This window comes from Cryptotermes secundus, unplaced genomic scaffold, assembly GCF_002891405.2.
Source record: "Cryptotermes secundus unplaced genomic scaffold, Csec_1.0 scaffold67, whole genome shotgun sequence".
NCBI classification, from domain to species: Eukaryota; Metazoa; Arthropoda; class Insecta; order Blattodea; family Kalotermitidae; genus Cryptotermes; species Cryptotermes secundus.
The window spans coordinates 307,457-326,427 of record NW_019720560.1 but is presented as its reverse complement, the minus strand read 5'-3'; the positions used below and the strand labels follow the sequence as shown (position 1 = coordinate 326,427).

General features: G+C 42.0%; 1 protein-coding gene across 3 annotated transcripts in view; it reads right to left on the bottom strand.

Annotated features, from left to right (window-relative positions):
- The window catches only part of LOC111867947 (synaptotagmin-7), a 980,264-nt gene that overhangs the window by 653,892 nt on the left and 307,401 nt on the right, over positions 1-18,971 (bottom strand). The gene's annotated exons all lie outside the window — the stretch shown is intronic.

Sequence of the window (18,971 nt, the reverse complement as noted above, 5' to 3'; positions counted from 1 at the left end):
GGACAGTATACGCTTATAGTGTTTGAAAAAGTATTACCGCTTTTGAATGTACCTCGACTGAAGTGGTCATTTATCTGGAATTTGTTCTACAAGCCATTCAAATGTTGACCAGTCTTAACGAGAACGTTCCGTACCTATGAAATGCAAGTGCTGTGTCCGTGTTTCACACAAAGGGACCCGGAACTGTGAGAGATAAACACGTTCATGGAACAGAAGAGAAGGCGTGGGGGAATTGTTCAGAATTACATTAATCCCTCTGAATTCTAGCAGTGGACAATGTTGTGTTTAAGCATCCTGTTGCATTAGTGTAACTGTTACACACAATAACACACTTCCGTAAAAACTGCAACTATTTCCATTCTTTCCGTTTCACTTTCCATTTCATAACATGTTCGGCCCCAACCGGCCATCATCAGGTACCTCAATTTGCCCAAACCGTTATACTTCACTGAATGCCACTCATACCCTCACGTGTAACTGCAATATCTCATGATTTTAAATGTTGTAATCACAATCCGGCTAACATTAGTTAACTTGTCATAGACTGTAATTTGCATCGTTTCATTCATTCATTCATCACTAATCTGTCAAGACGACAGGTTTACAGTCTCTTCCAAAACAGTTCCTCCACTTAATGCGATCTAGAGCTTTCTCCTTCAAATGAAAATATCCTCTTCTGTCCCCAAGGTCGTCCAGCATCTTCTTACGTCTTCTTCCTCGTCTTCTGGCCACTTCTATCCGCCCCTCTATCTTTCCTTCAATAACTTCTTTTAGAAGGCAGTTTCTGCGTAAAACATGACCAATCCAATTAGCCTTCCGTTTTCTTATTTCGTGTAGGATATTCCTCTGCTCACTGACTCTAATTAACACTTCTTCATTTCTCACATAATCGGTCCAACTGATCTTCTCCATCCTTCTCCAAAACCACATTTCGAAGCTTTCCAGGTGTTTCTGATCTACTGCCCTAAGTCTCCAAGTTTCAGCCCCATACAAAGCGATGCTCCAAATGTAGCATTTCACTACTTCGTTTAAAATTTATTATTTTTTTTTTCCTTAACATCATGTAAAATTCTTTTCACATCTGACTAGGGCATCATCCACTTGCCCAGACAATATATTTTGTTTTCTTTCCATGGCTGTTTATACTGTAGAGGCCTGTTGTTTTCCATACGTAATCCCGTTGTTGTGCTTACGTTTTGCCCCTTGTCTGTATGTCGCTCTCCCCACCAGCCTATACTGCTGTCCCCCTCTTGTAATGCGCAGAACTCCGGAACTCAACTGGTTGATACTAAGTCGGTGTCTTATGTTACGACCGACGGTCCGTAGGCCAGTCTGTTTCGGGATAAAGCATCCATCTGGGGCTTACGGCCTGATCGTTATTATCGTCAGATAGTGAGATATTAGAGTTAAAAATGGGGTTTCATGAAAGGTGAAGGGATCTACTAAATTTCTTTGCCCGGGGAGTGGCCTTGTATCCCCACGGCAGTGTAAATATGTCCTGTCTCTATCTAAGAGTCTATCTGTATTACAACCAAGTCTTAGTGTAAACTGGTAGTAAAATTTTTAACGTGAATAACAATCGGTGACACATTCCAAATTTCTTCCAAATCCGTCGGTTCAGGACACAGATATTATGTGAGAACAGCTGGACAGACAGCGCAGTTTCAGATTTAAGGCGTCACACTGATCACTATGACGAGTGCGTCTTCTGGGCCATGACGTCACGTAGCTAGGAAGAAGCCAGAGTTACTTTATGACTGGCGGCTTACACCAAGCAGTTTATCTTGGTGACAAAGCCCCTTGAGGCTCACCACGAGCATTTTTTCAAATGAAAATTTACGGCTATATTCCTTATGCAACCGCCTCTCTGACGAGAGGATTACAATTTATAATTGTTGTTGGCCCTCGCCAGTGCAGTCATTATCTTTCAGAGTCCCGCGGGACCTTATTTTACTGTCCTGAACTGAACTCAGAAAGATTCTAAACCGAAGCGTAAACCAAGCGAGAAACCAGCAAGATCATCTCCTGTTTCTTTCCGTTTCTCTTGTTTGAGTTACATTTCGATCTTCAACATGGAGGCCACATGTTCTTTCGAAACGTCTGAGTTACAACCCAGAATAATGTAGTACTCACACATATCGTTGCTGTGGAACCAGCTTCTTCATACCGTTCCCCTAAGGTGCAGGAAAGTGCAATTAAAATTCTCAAAGCGTGTTTTGTGCTAGGAGCTGGCTTGGCACTCCTCTTTTTGTCGCAGTTTGAAGGAGCGCTCGAGACTTGCAGCCGCTTTCAATTCATATTCAGTGATTTAATTTTGTCGTCACCTGTGACTCGCCTTTTGTGCTTCCTGTCCTCTTGTCTTACTAAATCAAGGCAACTTCAGTTACACTTTCGGAACGGAAAAAAGAGTCTTAACTTCTCCCAACTGCTACAATCGCCACTGATTCTTCTGTGCACAACAGCGAGTGTACGTTTTGTATCAGTTCTGTTACTAACAAAATTACGAGTTCCTACACTTGTATAAAGTTTCCTGATTGAATTTTCTCCAATATCCGGATCATTAAGACAGGGAGAGACAGTGATCAGATAGGAAAATATATTTTCAATCTGCTCCCAAGTGACTAGAGAACTATTTCGCAACGCAATTTCTGTGGTGACTAGGGCCAGAATGAGAGCAGACCGAACTGAATGCCATTACTTTAGCTCAAAATCCCTTTCTTCTCACAATGCCAGTGTCGTAGTATCCGATTCTCTCAAAGCAGCGCCATTATGAGCTCTATCTTCGGGGGAATAATGTAGTACAGTCTGGTAAAAGTCGAGCGCCATTCCGGAGGTAAGTATTCCTCTATCTGTGGAATCGAAGACTAAACCGAGCAAGAAACTAGCATGAAGCAGGCAGAAATTAGACCTGTGCTTTCTGCTTGTTTACTCTTAAACTCTGAAGATGGAGGTGATATTTTCTTCCGAAACCTTGGTGGACTACCGCCGGATTACATATCGTTGAATCCCTGAACACAGAACCCTACGAAATCATTTTCATTCCCTCAGAAAGTCATAACTGTGGTTCAAAACAAAAAGAGCTGCAGGAACTAACACCCCAAATTACACTGCAATAATCTCCTCTAATATTAAGGCCCATGTGTTTGTCATTCTGTGGATGGATGTTTCCATTAACCGTGAGCGCTGAACGAGTTCCAAAAATTGCTAATTAAGACAGGTTGCCCCTTACCCCCAGCAAGGTTCCTGGTACTCGTTTCTGCTAGGAGCTGAGTCGACCCTAGGGCCACAGCGCGGCTGGGAGGATTAGGTCAACTAAAAATTCAATGACCTCGTCGGGAATAGAACCCACGGCATTCCAGCTTGTAGCATAATGCCTCAACCAAATCGCTACCGCGTGCCCGGGAAGTAATATTACCAAGCAGAGATCTGAGTTTCGTACGATTTTATTCTTCTGGGATGTGACTACGTAGAGTCTGGTAGATTGCTACAAGCGGTTTGGAGGAAATTGCTGCTTCCATCTTCAGAGCAGAATACTGAAGACTGAGACAGTGCACTCTTCTAGAGTTTTAGCACCTAACTACCAAACTAGACGAGATAAAATCTCAGAAATATGTAATCATACTAAATATATGTTTGGAGTGTTCCTGCTATATTAGCCGGCTTCCTAGGAGGGTAATTAATTAGAAAACAGAGGAACTCTCTGCGTTACGTAAAGTGGGTATCACGAAACAGAGCTATGGGCCTTCAGATCTGAATATATTTAAGCGCAACTCCTGTTCCTTACCGACACAGTCCTGTACTTCACGCCCGGGTAACTTTGCGACTCTATTATGTTGATAGAGTTCAAGTTATTAATATGCAAATCACATCTTGACGTCACGCGAAAACTGTCGCCATCTTCATGGCATAGTATCGATTTCTCATCTGTTTCGCAGTTGGAAACTAATGACAGCCTACAGGCTTATGACCATGTCCAACAGGGTACGGGTTTTATTTGATTAATTTTGTGAAGTCATGGATATTTTCTGGGAAATTTTCGGCATGGTTCAGGAAATATCGCTCCATATATACTGAAGCATCTGGGTCACACATGAAGGCCCAGCGACAGCTTCAATGAAAGGCGAAGCCACCGTCAATTGGATCGACGATCAGGCGAAGACATGGAGAATTAAAATTAAGCAACTGCACGCATATTACATTCGCCCTGCGCAACAAAACCTGTCCGACAGTGCAAATGGGCATTGTTGATCTGCCGTAGAAAAACAAAGTGAAATTCCTGGGCATGCATCTTGATAGAAGACTGATATGGGCAAAGTACACCAAACTCAAAAGAAAACAGCTCAACCTACAAGCGAAACAAATACAACTCGGAAGCAGCTCAACACTATCAATAGAAAACAGACTCCTCAAACACTTTGGATCTATCGAATTCAGCTATTGGGCACAGCCTCCAAATCCAACATCGAAATCCTTCAGCCCTTCCAATCCAAGGCTCTCCGATCCATTCTGAATGCGCCTTGGTGCATAAACAGCCACAGGATCCATGAAGATCTCCAAATGAACACAGTGGTCAGCGAAACAAGAAAGTGGAACACCAAATACTTAAGAAAATTAGGAAAAAACGCTAATGGACTAGCAGTGAACCTACTGGAGAATAGCGAAACTACACAGAGACTGAAGACATACACCGTCCTAACTCTACCAGACATACCTGAGTAAAACCCCAATACAAGAATTATAATTATGCCTAAATGAACAAAAAATAAAGAGTATATGAATTACTCCACTGGGCATAACTCATTCGCGAGCCAGTACTTACTGAACATATACATTTATTGCAGATTCTGCAGATCATGTATAATAAATGTGCGGAATATATATAGTTGAGATCCGTCACCAGGCAACGACTAGTAAAGACATAGCAAACTGAGAAGACTTTATGAAGTGTATAGAATTGTGAGAACATAATCCTTAATGTTAAGTGTTCAATAAATCTAATAGAAATCCAAACCCCGTCTGTACTCATTAAAAGCGTGAAAACATATGTGTGTATGTGTATTCTCATCCCTCAGGTCATATATATATATATATTGCCTAAAGAACTGAAATGTGAAACCTGTAGAGAGGAGGAGTATCATAATACACACACATAAGCGAATGAATGTGTGTACAATTGTTCTTTGCATAGAGACGGGTGATACAACTAGTCTATTAAAATACGGCACTGAGCTGATTATAATGATAAGATCCACAATTAAATCATCGTGACAAATTTAATGTAGCATCCAGCAACAAATGTGAATGATATCAACATAGAACTCGGTTATTATTAATGTAGACGAACGGGTGGACACGAAATTCCTTTCTACGTGTTCGCTTTGCTTGCTTCATACATTACGTAGAACGCACGAAGGCCTTAGCACCTTCATATTATGCTCCGTATTTAAGGGAGATGAATCACCGGGGCGTTACATGCACTCCAACTCGTAAATCGATTATGTGGTTACTGCGTTACTAAGTAGCTCGAATATATGGGAAACAGAATTCATATGCTCAGAGTTACTGGGTGTCTGGACTTTGCCATTCGTTCGGTATCCTAAAACCTAGAGAACACAACGTTTCGGAAGCTAAATCTATTTTCTTCCTCAGGTGATAGGGGAGAAGCCTACTGTTGGGTCCCTTAGAAAGTATTTCTGCAATTTCGGACTTTTTCCATCGTCCGGTATCCTAGAAACTAGAACTAGAACTAGTTTCTAGAACACGGGATGATGGACTAAGTTCAAAATCCCAGCAATTCTGAGTATTTTATATCACCGTCAGGACACTTTAGAATCTAACCACAGAAAGAGCTAACCTCAGTCACTGGACAACTTACGTGAGAGTTACTTCACGACTGGCGGTTTACTGCCAATCAGTTCGTTTGGAGAAACCCCCTTTAAACAACGACCTATATTTGTTTTTCAACTGAACACTTGCTGTTATAGTCATGTAACATCCTCTTTGACTACGGGATAAGTCTCTCGTTTACAATTGATGCTGGTCTTCGCCAGCGCAGTCATTCTCAAGTCTGAGTCCCACAGGACTCATGACCATATTTTATTCTATCAGACTCGAGACGCCTGCAACCTGGAGGCCAGGTCCTCGTATATACGTGTAATATCTCGCAGGAATAAGGTAGTCTGGTTATACTCCGAGGCACCCGGTTCCATTTTCGTCGCCTCCTACAGCTCGGAAGGCATAATATTTAATTTATAATTACATAGTAATATTTAATCCAGGTGCGTCAGGACACTCTTGTGGTAATCACAATATTTACTAAGTGATGACTGACTCAAGCGGTTAGTCGCTGGCTTTACACTGAGGCGGCCCGAGTTCGATCCCGGGTCTGGTCAAGTGGGATTTGTGGTGGACAAAGTGGCGCTGGGGCAGGTTTTCTCCGAGTACTTCGGTTTCCCTTGCCAATCTTCATTCCACCAATTGCTCCACAATCACTCTGACCTATCATCTGGGGCTGGTACAATATGCCAGAAGGGGCCGCAGTACAAGGGACTTAGTCCAACCCCATTAACAATAAAAAAAAAAGCGATGACTGCATTCCATTCTCGAAATGACGAAATTGCAGCCCCGACAATAAATACATCAGTTCAGGAGAACTTCTTGTCTCCGTTCCGTGAAAGGGCTCAGTATCAAAGAATGAATAGAAGCAAAACCTAAAGGCTTGGAAAATATTTAATAAGAGCCCAGAGATTAATCGTCCTTCAACACCAGAACCACAGTTTAATGAGCTGTCATGTTCTACCTTCACTTAAATCGCAGAGTGGGTGGCAATCAAGCAGAAGCGTTTCAGCGCTTATCATCATAGCAGTTAAGCAATCAGCGTGTTCCTTTTACTGAAAATGCGTATCAAAAGAGAGTACAACTTGGAGAGGTCGCAGTTATACAGGATGTCCCACGAGGGAAGGTCAATATTATGGGAGGTCAGAGTATCGGGCATTCTCAACCACAAGTGCCCCATTTCGAGACAGAGCTATTTCACTGTACAGTACACTGTAAACTGTACAGACGAGCAACACGCCATGTCCTCACACGAGTTGCACCGAGATAGAGCTATTTCACTGTACAGTACACTGTAAACTGTACATACGAGCAACACGCCATGCCCTCACACGAGCTGCACCAAGATAGAGCTATTTCACTGTACAGTACACTGTACACTGTACAGACGAGCAACACGCCATGTCCTCACACGAGTTGCACCGAGATAGAGCTATTTCACTGTACAGTACACTGTACACTGTACAGACGAGCAACACGCCATGTCCTCACACGAGTTGCACCGAGATAGAGCTATTTCACTGTACAATGTACAGACGAACAACACGCCATGCCCTCACACGAGTTGCAAAGTGCACTGATGTTGACGGTTGAATTTTCGAAAAATGTATTATACTGGGTAAACCGTACCAACTCTGTCACTTGAACAACAAATACCGGAATTAGGAACAGTACGTAATATCTCTTTCTTGTCAACAATTTTGGAACTGTACAGTGAAATATCTCTACCTCGGAAACCGTTCGGAATAGGACACATGTACATATACACTGCTTAGAATTACTGATACTGTGACCTCCTGGGACATCCTGTATAACAAGGTGAAATCAGCTGATGATATGGGAGAGTAAACACGTTCCTTGAGGTCCTAAGTTAGAGGAGGGGATGTGACTATCCCATCATACTCTCGGAGGGCCTGAGAAAGACCAATAGAAAACTCAGTCAGGATAACCAGCATCTCCACTATAGTAGTCAGCAATGTTGCCACGTGGTCTCACCAATAGGCTGAAGTTTACGGTTCCCTACGCGACCGAGAGAAGTACGGGTTATAGAACACCAGGGAATGGCAGGAAATATCCAGAAGTACATGCAAGAAAGCGGTCCCGATATATTTCAATGAAATATCAGCACAGACCTCGCAGCACAAAAAACGTATATCACGTGCCAGAATGCGTGTCTACAGATCCGTTGCCCAGCACTGGTCATGGCGCGGACCACATAGAAGATACCTCTTCTATTTTCTTCTGTAACCACTCAACATGGACCACAGCAGAAAACACAGCTTTCCAATACCCTTTCTATTGTTGCGTGTTGTTATAGCCGCGTGTTTATCGAGCTGTTGCCTAGCAGTGGATCGATACGTCACAATATGAACTGAACTAAAACAATAAGCATAGTGAAAGTCAATCACTAAATATTACCATATAATAGAAATAAACTAAAATCGATATGAAGTTTAATAAGAAAATGTTACAGGACTAATGACGCAATACCGTTAGAGGTTGTTTCTCTCTTTCTCCGAGAAACTGAAAAATTCAATTGTCAATAAGGTCTGAAAGTTTGTAACGAAAGTATATTAATATAATTATTCTGTTTCTGGACATTATCCACCGTCCTATTTCTTGTTTTAAATACAACGTTTCGGAGACAGACTCCAGCCCCTGAAACGTCAGATTTTAAATGAAAACAGGACGATGGATAATGTCCAGAAACATAACCACTGAATTCGATTGTTGTTTCAACGGGTATTTAAAAACACACTCTTACCTGCAGGGGTTTGTGTCGAATGAGGTGGGAGGATGAGAATTCCATAATGGTTCTTTTAATTTTTAATAAATTACACGTACTTTTATAAAGATTTTACTGTTCTACTATTCTGTGAAGTTGGTGAGAGGGCGAGGAATATACGCTGTTCACAGAGATCACCTGTCCTTCGCCTTTCAGGACGAGCCGAGCTGAAGAGCTAACCTCGATACCGTCACTTCGTAACGAGCCTCTGTCTGCCTTCACGGCAGCCGCTCTGTCTACGTAGTTTCCCGAAATTCCAGAGAATGTGAACGTCCAAAAATTCCTGTCTTTGATAAACACAGCTCTGAGCTATCTTGAAATATGTGAACAGAAACATTTCTGTCATTTGGGAAAGTGTTTCAACAATTGTCAGGTTCGGATCGAGATTGTTTTTAGTTAGGTTTCAAAAAAAAATGCGACTGAATTTTTACTGTCTCGGTCTTGGCATTCAGTAAATATTTTTAGCCTAATTTCCTTATTTTCATTAAATAAATGGAGGATTATGAGATCAATTTGCTGTGTTCCTGTGTCCCTTCTTATCAAACCGGAGAACTGGAGCCACATTGCAGAATGAGTCTGATATTTTTTGGAATTAAATTCCATTGTGTTAGCTCTTAAAATCAGGTTGATATTACGAGAAGTGTGACGAACCAAAATGACATCTGAAACTCTGGATAATTCACTACTTGTATTTAGCGCGAATGTTACGGCTTATTTGAATGATGGAAGTTGAGGGGAGTGAAGTAAGCATGGAGATTGCAATAACATATTCCGTTTTAACATGAGCCTTCTTTCCTTGGCAACGTAGATGAAGTTAAGACGTACGGAAACATTGGGGACAAAAGCGGTATATGTCAAAGGAGTCTTCATAATGACAAACTTCTGTCTCTTTCACGAGCAGCCACAATTAGAAATTAGTATTTACTTTTAACAATCAACTGTTTTCAATAAAATTTGCGACTTATCAGAATGTGCAAGATACAATTTTGAATCTGAACCACAGGTTGACAATCACTGCTGCAGGAACTACACTGAATAAAGAAGCAGCATAACCTTCCAAAATGTTGGATAAATCTGTCAGTCTACACGGTGTCAGATTCAGAATCTAGGAAACAGTAATTCTCAGAACACTTTAAAAACTACTTTTATTCGCAATGGGGTAAAAACAAAAGGTATCCCTGTAATAGGCCGTGGAGACCCATGGGGTTGTGAGACGTCGTGGCACCCACACTTCCTAGACAATCAGCTCACAGATGGCGGTGAGGTTGTCAACCTTACGTGCCGGCCGCTCTTTACCCTCAGGAAGATTCCTGGTACTCACATCTGCTGCAGGCTGAGTCGGCCCGAGGAACAGAGTGCGGCTGGAAGGATTAGGTCAATTGAAAGAAATCCAGTGACCTGAACATGAATCCAACCCGCGACCTTCCGTCTTGTAGCGTATTGCCTCGAACAACTACCCTAGAGCGTGCCCCATATTTCCACAATCCTAATGTCAAAATATATGAACCAAATTATATTTTAGTACATATTTGTTTTATTGGGTTTATCATAGCGTCAATTCCAATAGGATCTCATGCATAACAGTTAATACATCTTCAAAAATGTGTAACTTTCGTTAAGGCAACGCAAAAACAACACATCAGCTGTGGGGTGAAAGTATTTTACTTTATGGTTTGACGGCGATAACTATAAAACCATTGGAAGTATGATCGTGAAACTGCACATGTGCTAGAAAGGAAATATCCTTAGGTCAGTAATTGCAATATGGCGACTGAGCGAAACTTTGGAGTTACATCCAATAAGTTAATTTTTGAATTTAAAAATGTTTAGTTCTTCACAGGAAGTAAAATAAACTAAATTAAATTAATAATAATAATAATTCGTATAACGGTAAACCACGACTGCAGCAGGACAGGCTTCATGACTTCTGATCGGACTTCATTATAAAATCATGCTTAATATTCTGTAGATGGATCAGAGACCACCGCATGCATTTCTTCTCAACAGCGACCAAATCATTTCGTGCTATGAATGTGATGTTTCTCAGACACTGGTGACCTTTTCTGAATAATTTCGGCGATAAAAATTTCCTGAGTGTGTACCTATTACACACTTACTCATGGAGCTGAGCCCTTCTGGAGGAGCCGACAATTCTGCAGCTACTCAAGAATTTCCCAGCATTTTATGGAACTCGAAGGTTCATTACCGTGTTCACAAGAGCCTTCCACTGGTCCCTATCCTGACCCAGATCAATCTAATTCATCCCATCCCATCATATCTCTGTAAGATCCATTTTAATATTGTCCTCCCACCTACGATTTGGTCATCCCAGTGGTCTCTTTCCTTCTGGCTTTCCCACCAATATCCTATACGCATTCCTCACCTCCCCCTTTCGTGCTGCACGCCCTGCCCACCTCATCTTCCTTGACTTGGTCATTCTAATTGTACTTGGAGAAGAGGACAAGTTATCAAGCTCTTCATTATGCAGTTTTCTGCAACCTCCTGTCACTTCATCTCTCTTCGGTCCAAATATTCTCCTCAACACCTTGTTCTCAAACACCTTCAGTCTATGTTCCTCCCTTGATGTCACAGACCCTATAAATAAATATATTTCCCATATCATCTTTTTGAGAATACATGTTACAAATTTGAGTTATTTTAAACTGAAAATAATATCCACGTTAATACGAATTTTAGCACCTCCAGCAAATATAAGTTAGCAAGGAAAGGATGGCGGAAGTATAAAGCAGCATTACATTTTGAAAGAGACTTTCATATTCTCATAGCCAAGGGCGACTTGGGGCTGTCTTTCATTACCCTTGTACACACATTGCTTTCAGTCCATTACGTGTGGCGCCACGTGACATTACCCGGTGCTCATCTGAAACTCCATCAATGTGCTAGACGAGATTGTCAATTGAATTCCTGCCAGTATCGACTGGTATACATGACGAAATTACCTCGACAGAGACGTGACGTCATTACAAAAAATGATCTCGATACTTGGCAACAAGAGAAATATGAGACTTCACAGAGCGGACAATGTCCCTCTTTGGAATTCAGTTATCGGAAATGAACAAAAAATTTATGTAAATCTAGTATTCAAATTTTCTTTAAATATATTCGTCCATACCACAACAGTTGAAATTCCCTCTTAAAACAATTAAGAAAAGAAGTGACACGTCTTTTAATCACACAAATGCAGGGGCACTATCAGTTCCCGTTACATTACAAATACTAAGTCTGACGCTGAATTTGTCCACTGCAGAAGTGTATGCAAACTTTTATCACATCTTCTTCAATAGACAGGTTCATCAATTGTCTGCACATTAAATCCACTACCGGCTGCCCCAGTACACATTACTTGTCTTCTTCAGATGATAAGATCTTGGTCTATTTAATTCACATTTCGAAAGGAATTCAAGCCCAGAACCTCTACAAGGAAAACCCAGAATATTAGAGGCCTTCACTGAAAGTTAGTAACAAAATTTGATAGTGTCATATTTAAATAATAAAATACAGGCAAAAATATATTGTTAACGTGATTTTATGGAGTGACTATAGAAGGGATTTGGCTGGTCACGGTAGCCGAGCGGTCTAAGGTATGTACTGTCTTCGCTCGCACGGAAGCCGGGATCGTGGTTTCGAATCCCATACAAGGAATGGATGTTTAGTATGTGTATGGTTTGTGTTGTCCTGTGTTTAGATAGAGGCCTTTTGGCCAGCTGGCTCACTGACTGTTGCCTAGCAACGAGCTATAGACATTCGTCCTATTGTTGAGTGCGCTTACGCGAGGTGTTTATCGCGCCGTTGCCTAGCTCTACACATTAAAATATAATTACTTTTGAAATCCCTTACCATTCGTTTATATGACATCATATGTTAAACTGGGAAGAATATGTAAGGATGAAGTTGCGGCCCAATATATGAAAATAACCTGCATTAATCTCCCCGGGGGGCGAACGAAGCCACAAGTAACAAAGTGAGGATAGGCAGTCTGCGGGTCGAAATATGAAACTCGGATATCGTAAACAGAGTAGAGATAAGGAGCGCTACCCCCAACACCGGGAGGTTCGGTGCTTGCAGACCAGTACTTACAGGGACACAACAGATATCCACGTGTGTAGACTGCATGAAAGGGGGAGGGGCAACACTCCACACGTGTGAGAAGATCAATTAAAGTAGGGGAAATTCTGCTCTTGTTAAAAGGGCAGGAAATCCCCAGTATTGGAATAATCACATTTCCTCTTTCCTCTCGGGTAAATTATTAGATTGGAAGCGGCAAGACGTCTGCCGAGCCCGACCTGGTATGACGAATGAAGGGCTGAAGGAAATTTACCAGTAGCTCTCTTAACATCCTTCTGAATGCAAACATTCAAGCTTTCCTTAAGCATAAGCATTGGGTTATGAAGATACACCGTTTAAGTTGTTTGGAGTTCGAACTCCACACAATATCAACGAGGCCAGATTCACGCGTTAGAACTCTTAGGTCCGAGGGAAATCAGAAAGATGTAGAGTGGCGTGGAGGTAAAGACCAGCTCATGTAAACAAGCGATAGCAGCTTCACATGGTGCCAGGGCACAACCGTGGCGGACCTAACGGAGTAAGTGGAGACCTCACACTGCACTCACGCACAGCATGAGTAGAGGTGAGTGGTCAGTTTCATGCCTTGTCCGTATTTCAACACGAAAAGTTAATGATAACATCGAAAAAGAGACTCAAAGCAGTACAGCTCCAGAGATATTGTTATAGTTCGTTATAATTGTTATGTAAGAATATAAACCTTTCTAGCTTCGGACTGGGATATTCTATCTTGCGGGATATAACACTGTGCAGTTCGATCAGCCGACTACTCTCGGTGTTATACAGATTGTATCACAACTCAACGGCAAAACTTCAGGAACGGACTCCTCATATAGAGAGAAGAAAAAAAGTATATGACAACATGGATCCCGAAATTCATATAATCAGAGAGTCGTAACTGTGTCTGCACGCCACTGAAAAGAACTGACAGAGGAAAATTTATCACGAAGTAATCACAGGTGATGTCATGATAATCATAGAGCTGTCCTCCGAGTGAAAGGCCGACCCACCGATAGAAAGCACTCATGTGGCCAATACTTTTCAATGGCGTGCAGACAGAATTACTACTCTGTAATTATATGCATTTCCGGACCCGTGTTGTCATATATTTTTTTCCTCTCTCTCTATATATATATTTAGCAAGAAGAAGAATCTTTTTACCAGCAAATTGGACTTAAATTTGAGGAAGAAACTAGTGAAATGCTATATTTGGAGCATAGTTCTGTATGGGGCTGAAACATGGACACTTAGGGCAGTAGATCAGAAACACCTGGAAAGCTTCGAAATGTGGTGTTGGAGAAGGATGGAGAAGATCAGTTGGACCGATTATGTGAGAAATGAAGAAGTGTTAATTAGAGTCAGTGAGCAGAGGAATAGCCTACACGAAATAAGAAAACGGAAGGCTAATTGGATTGGTCATGTTTTCCGCAGAAACTGCCTTCTAAAAGAAGCTATTAAAGGAAAGATAGAGGGGCAGATAGAAGTGGGCGAGGAAGAAGATGTAAGAAGATGCTGGATGACCTTGGGGACAGAAGAGGATAATGTCATTTGAAGGAGAAAGCTCTAGATCGCATTAAGTGGAGGAATTGTTTTGGAAGAGACTGTGGACCTGTCGTCTGACAGATTACTGATGATGATGATGGTGATATGAGGAGTCCGTTCCTGAAGTTTTGCCGTTGAGTTGTGATACACACCCTGTATACCAGAAGTTAGAAATTTTCATTAAATTTGTTGATACCAGTAGCTGCATCAAATGACGAACAACAGGAGCGACATACGCCACTCTTTAACTAAGAGAACAAATCACAGCAGCCGATCAGTCATGACGGGTTTGGATCCACAGTCTTTCTGGACAGAAAGAGCAGGAAGTCAAGGCAAGGAAATAAACTGGAAACATTTCAGATCAGAATCTATCTCTTTACTGCCAGAGATATCACTTCCAATAAAAATCAGTCGGGCAGGGCGGGTAATGTGCCCCTGGAGTGACATTAAGGAAGTGTTTTGTTGGAGCATGAAGCTTCATAGTTGATACGGGAGTAGGTTGCACGTTGTAAGTCTGAAGTCTCATGGATGGTGGGGTTTGTTGTATATCCGGGATTCGGGTCAGACTGATTGGTCGAGTGGATTTGTGTCAGTCCGTCGTCTCGCGGAGAAACAGCTGCTGGAAGAGATTTAATGCACACAAAATGGCAACAACTGTACAAGAGGTTACTCCTTGAGGCTTTAGCAGTGACCGACTTCTAGTTGAACAGAGTACCGCCCTCAGGACTAAACTTTGTGTAGAGACCAGAGTGTGGTTTTCTAATGCTCCTGGCGCTGTATATATTCTGGTCAGTTGGGGCGTAACCCTCTGAAAGCTTCCAGAACTTTCACTCATTACAACAGCCAAGAAACTTCTAGAATATTCTGTTGTTTACAAAATAGTGTTGCGTGTATACCCATTGCTAGGCAATGACTAGGTAAATACACTCCAGCATGAGCCAAAGCCACCAACAATAGGGCGTCCATTGCTAGGCAACGGACCAGTGAACACCATACTTAACAACAGAGACTGTGTTTTCTGTGATGTTCGTTAAGAGGGTTTACTAAAGATACAGAAGACGCGACCAAGAAGAGTAATCGAGTAGAGTCGAGTCGAGTCTCGAGAAGGCAGCCTGCCGAGATATGAGGTTGGAAGCAGAGGAACTGAACTGAGTCGAGTCTTTGGAGTTGGCAGCTGCAGAATAATGGCAAGAAAGGAATTACACCGCGAAAAGCAGACTCCATGTGTGATACAAAGTCACAGTGAGACTGTTTACACCGCAGTAGTCCTTGTACATTCATGAGAATGCTCTCCTGGTATGGGAACGTATAAGGCGATTGGAAGTGGCAGAACACAGACAAATTTGTCACAGAGGGCAGGAGAACTTGACTTGTATTCAATTATGTTGGGTCGAGCGCAAAATTCTGGGCACACTGAGCAAAGGTCTGTGTCGGAGCTAATTGAAAGGAAGTAACTGACCAACATCTGAGAATGGATGTGGCAGGCAGTAAGGGATGGGTGTTCCCTTGGGCCCAGCCAGCTACAGAAAGGAGGACAATTACAGACAGATAAACAAGCAGACAGGTAGATATGTGGAAACTTGTATGTACTAAGACCGGTACAATGATGTACACAGAAATACAGATTCAAAAAGGGGCAACTATACGGATACACCGGAGAAGTTCATGGAGGTAAGCCTCGGCCCACTGGGGCTGTAGTGCCAAGGAAAAAAAATACAGATACACAGATATACGTGTACAGACTGACATACAGAGAGAAGGTTCGATGGACTGATGGATCAAAATATGGATCCATAGGCAGGTGTATATAAGGATACATAAAAGATATATGGGTGCAGGGATATATAGATAGATTAGATAGATAGACATTGTTATGTAAATATATAGATGGATATATGGATATATAGATATATGGATAAATGAACAAATGGGTATATATAGAGATGGAGAGATGGGTATATGTGTATAGAGATGGATAAATGAATATATATAAATGGATAGATGGATATATAAATATATAGAAGGATAGATGGGCAGCTATATAGACGAAAGTATAGACACATAGAAATAATGATGACTTAATTAGAAACGAGATAAAATAGAATTAGTTAACACGCCAAGAATTCCGAGCTCTGCGTCCAACAGACGGTCAGCTGACACATACTGCACCCTTTATAATCTGTCACTAAGTACGAGTCTTGTGATTGGTACAGACTGATTGACTAATTGACTAATACAGGGGGAGATAATAAGAAGGATGTTTGGATGGATGGACGGATGAACTGAATAATTTTTGGGAGGATAGATAAATCGATGTGGCAAGATTGGGACAGGATACACAGACGCAGTATAAAATAAAAAGGAGAGAAGGATCTCAATTGTTCCTTCAGGAGGGAAATCGGGAGGGAAGGAAGTAAACAACAAGAACAGGAATAACGAATTGAAATAAAGAGAATTAGAGAAAATCATTCTGCTTGCTTGTTACTTCTGGTTCATGGCCGCGCCATAGCTCAAGCGGTTAGTCGTTGGTTTTCACCACGGCGGCTCGGGTTCGATCCCGGGGTCTGTCAAGTGGGATTTGTGGTGGACAAAGTGGCGCTGGGGCAGATTTTCGCCGAGTACTTCGGTTTCCCTTACTAATCTTCATTCCACCAATTGCTCCACAATCACCCTCACCTATCATCTGGGGCTGGTACAATAGACCAGAAGTTGCCGCAGTACAAGGAACTTAGTCCCACATCACTAGCATTAAAAAACTTCTGGTTTATTCCTTTTTTTTGGCTTAGTCTTCGACCATGAACATGGAGGCACTACATTCCACCGAAACGTTCGTAGACTTCTATTAGACTTCATGGTATGAACCGTAGTTACCGCCATTAGAGTCTATCAGCTATGAGTACTACAAGACTCCCCCTCAGGAGATGAGAATATTGACAGTGCAGCTGGAAATATGAGATCCATTACAAGATTTTCGATAATGGGTGGAGGCTATTCCAGCCCTGCACGCCGAAAGTGGATTCGCTCCTCATCAAGCGGGCAATGGATTAAAGGGATATGAAGGTATTAAGGATCCACTCTTGCGGGAAAGCACAAAATTCCTGCCTGGTTTCAGCGTGACAAATTCTCCGATAACTCATAAGGTTCGACGCCATCTACATGTCGGCAGGCCTTTGAAGAACAAGTTGAATAGAGTTCTCATTCTAAATAATCATTTTCTTTAATATTATCATTCAATTTCTGTCCCTGTCTTGCACGTCATTTATATAATAGAATTTTCTACACCAGAAACGCTGTACGTGTCTCTTGCTTCTTCAATTAAATCCATAAACCAAGGTCCGATTATGTTCGAATGAAGAGCGTCTTCCGGTAGTCGAGAACTGGGCTCCCACTTCATACGTTTCACGCTCTCCTTCGTATTTCACAAGAAATAATTCTGATTACAGTGACCATAGACCGGGTTTTGATTATTAATTGAATTATTTAGCACATAACTCCTGATTACAATTCGCAGTTCACTATTACACGCATTAGTAGCCACAGTCACGTCTTCACTAGCCATTGCTTAGTAGAGGCTTCCAACAGGGGGGCGTTCCCCTTCCTCTCCCCGATATTTTGGATTCAGATCACCTACCAATAGTATTCCACATACTGGATCATGTTAAATTAGAAACCTTTTGGAACCTATTGAAAAATTCACAGATTGGGAGCGGTTTCAAAGCCTCGCCTCTGAGCTAATATCACCTAAAAGAGAAATTAAGTCTGGGGTAGAAGCCGATAAAGCGGCGCGCGACTTTGCAGCCTCAATTGCTTCGGCATATAGGTTGTCCACAAGAAAAGTTACACTTTCGGACATAAACAACGATCTTCCTGGTCTAGATCGTTTGATAAAATATAAACAGAGGCTACGAAAACTGTGGCAAGAAACCAGGGATCCAGCGTGTAAAACGGCAGTCAATTGGGTCACCAAATCAATCAGGCGAATGACCCGTAAAAAGGCACTTGAACGGTGGGAAACAAAAATAAGTGACGCTGAAGTCACACCTCAGTGTATATGGCCAATTGCGAAATCTCTCCTTAAGAGAGACGGACCAAGGGCACCAACTGCTATTCATGGTTCTTCTGGCCTAAAATTTCATCCTTCTGAAAAAGCCAATGAAATTTCCGACTGTTTGGAAAATCAGTTCACGCCGCACAATCTGTGCGACGATAACCATGAACGGCGAGTGGAGGCTGGAGTTCAAGCTCTGCTCGAAACCGTAGACGGCAAGCCCCCTCAAAGGGTCAGACCATGTGACGTACAAAAATTGATAAATTCCTTGAAATTGAGAAAGGCCTGTGGAATTGACGGCATCCCAAATGAATCCTCAGGCACCTTCCAAGGCGACCATTGGTTCACCTAACTCATTTATTTAATCATTGTCTTCGGCTCTCTCATTTTCCAAATACTTGGAAGGAAGCAAAAATAATAACTTTACCTAAACCGGATAAAGACTCGAAATTCCCGCAAAATTTACGTCCGATCAGCCTCCTGTCCACGACAGGAAAACTATTAGAAAAAGTAAATTTGAAATTACTACAAAAACGTATTGAAGAAAGAGGCGTGCTCATCGCAAGCCAGTTTGGTTTTCGTGCACGTCACAGCACGACATTGCAATGTATGAGGCTGGCGGATCACGTGACCCTTAATTTCAACAACAAAATGTCAACGGCCGCGGTGTTCTTGGAC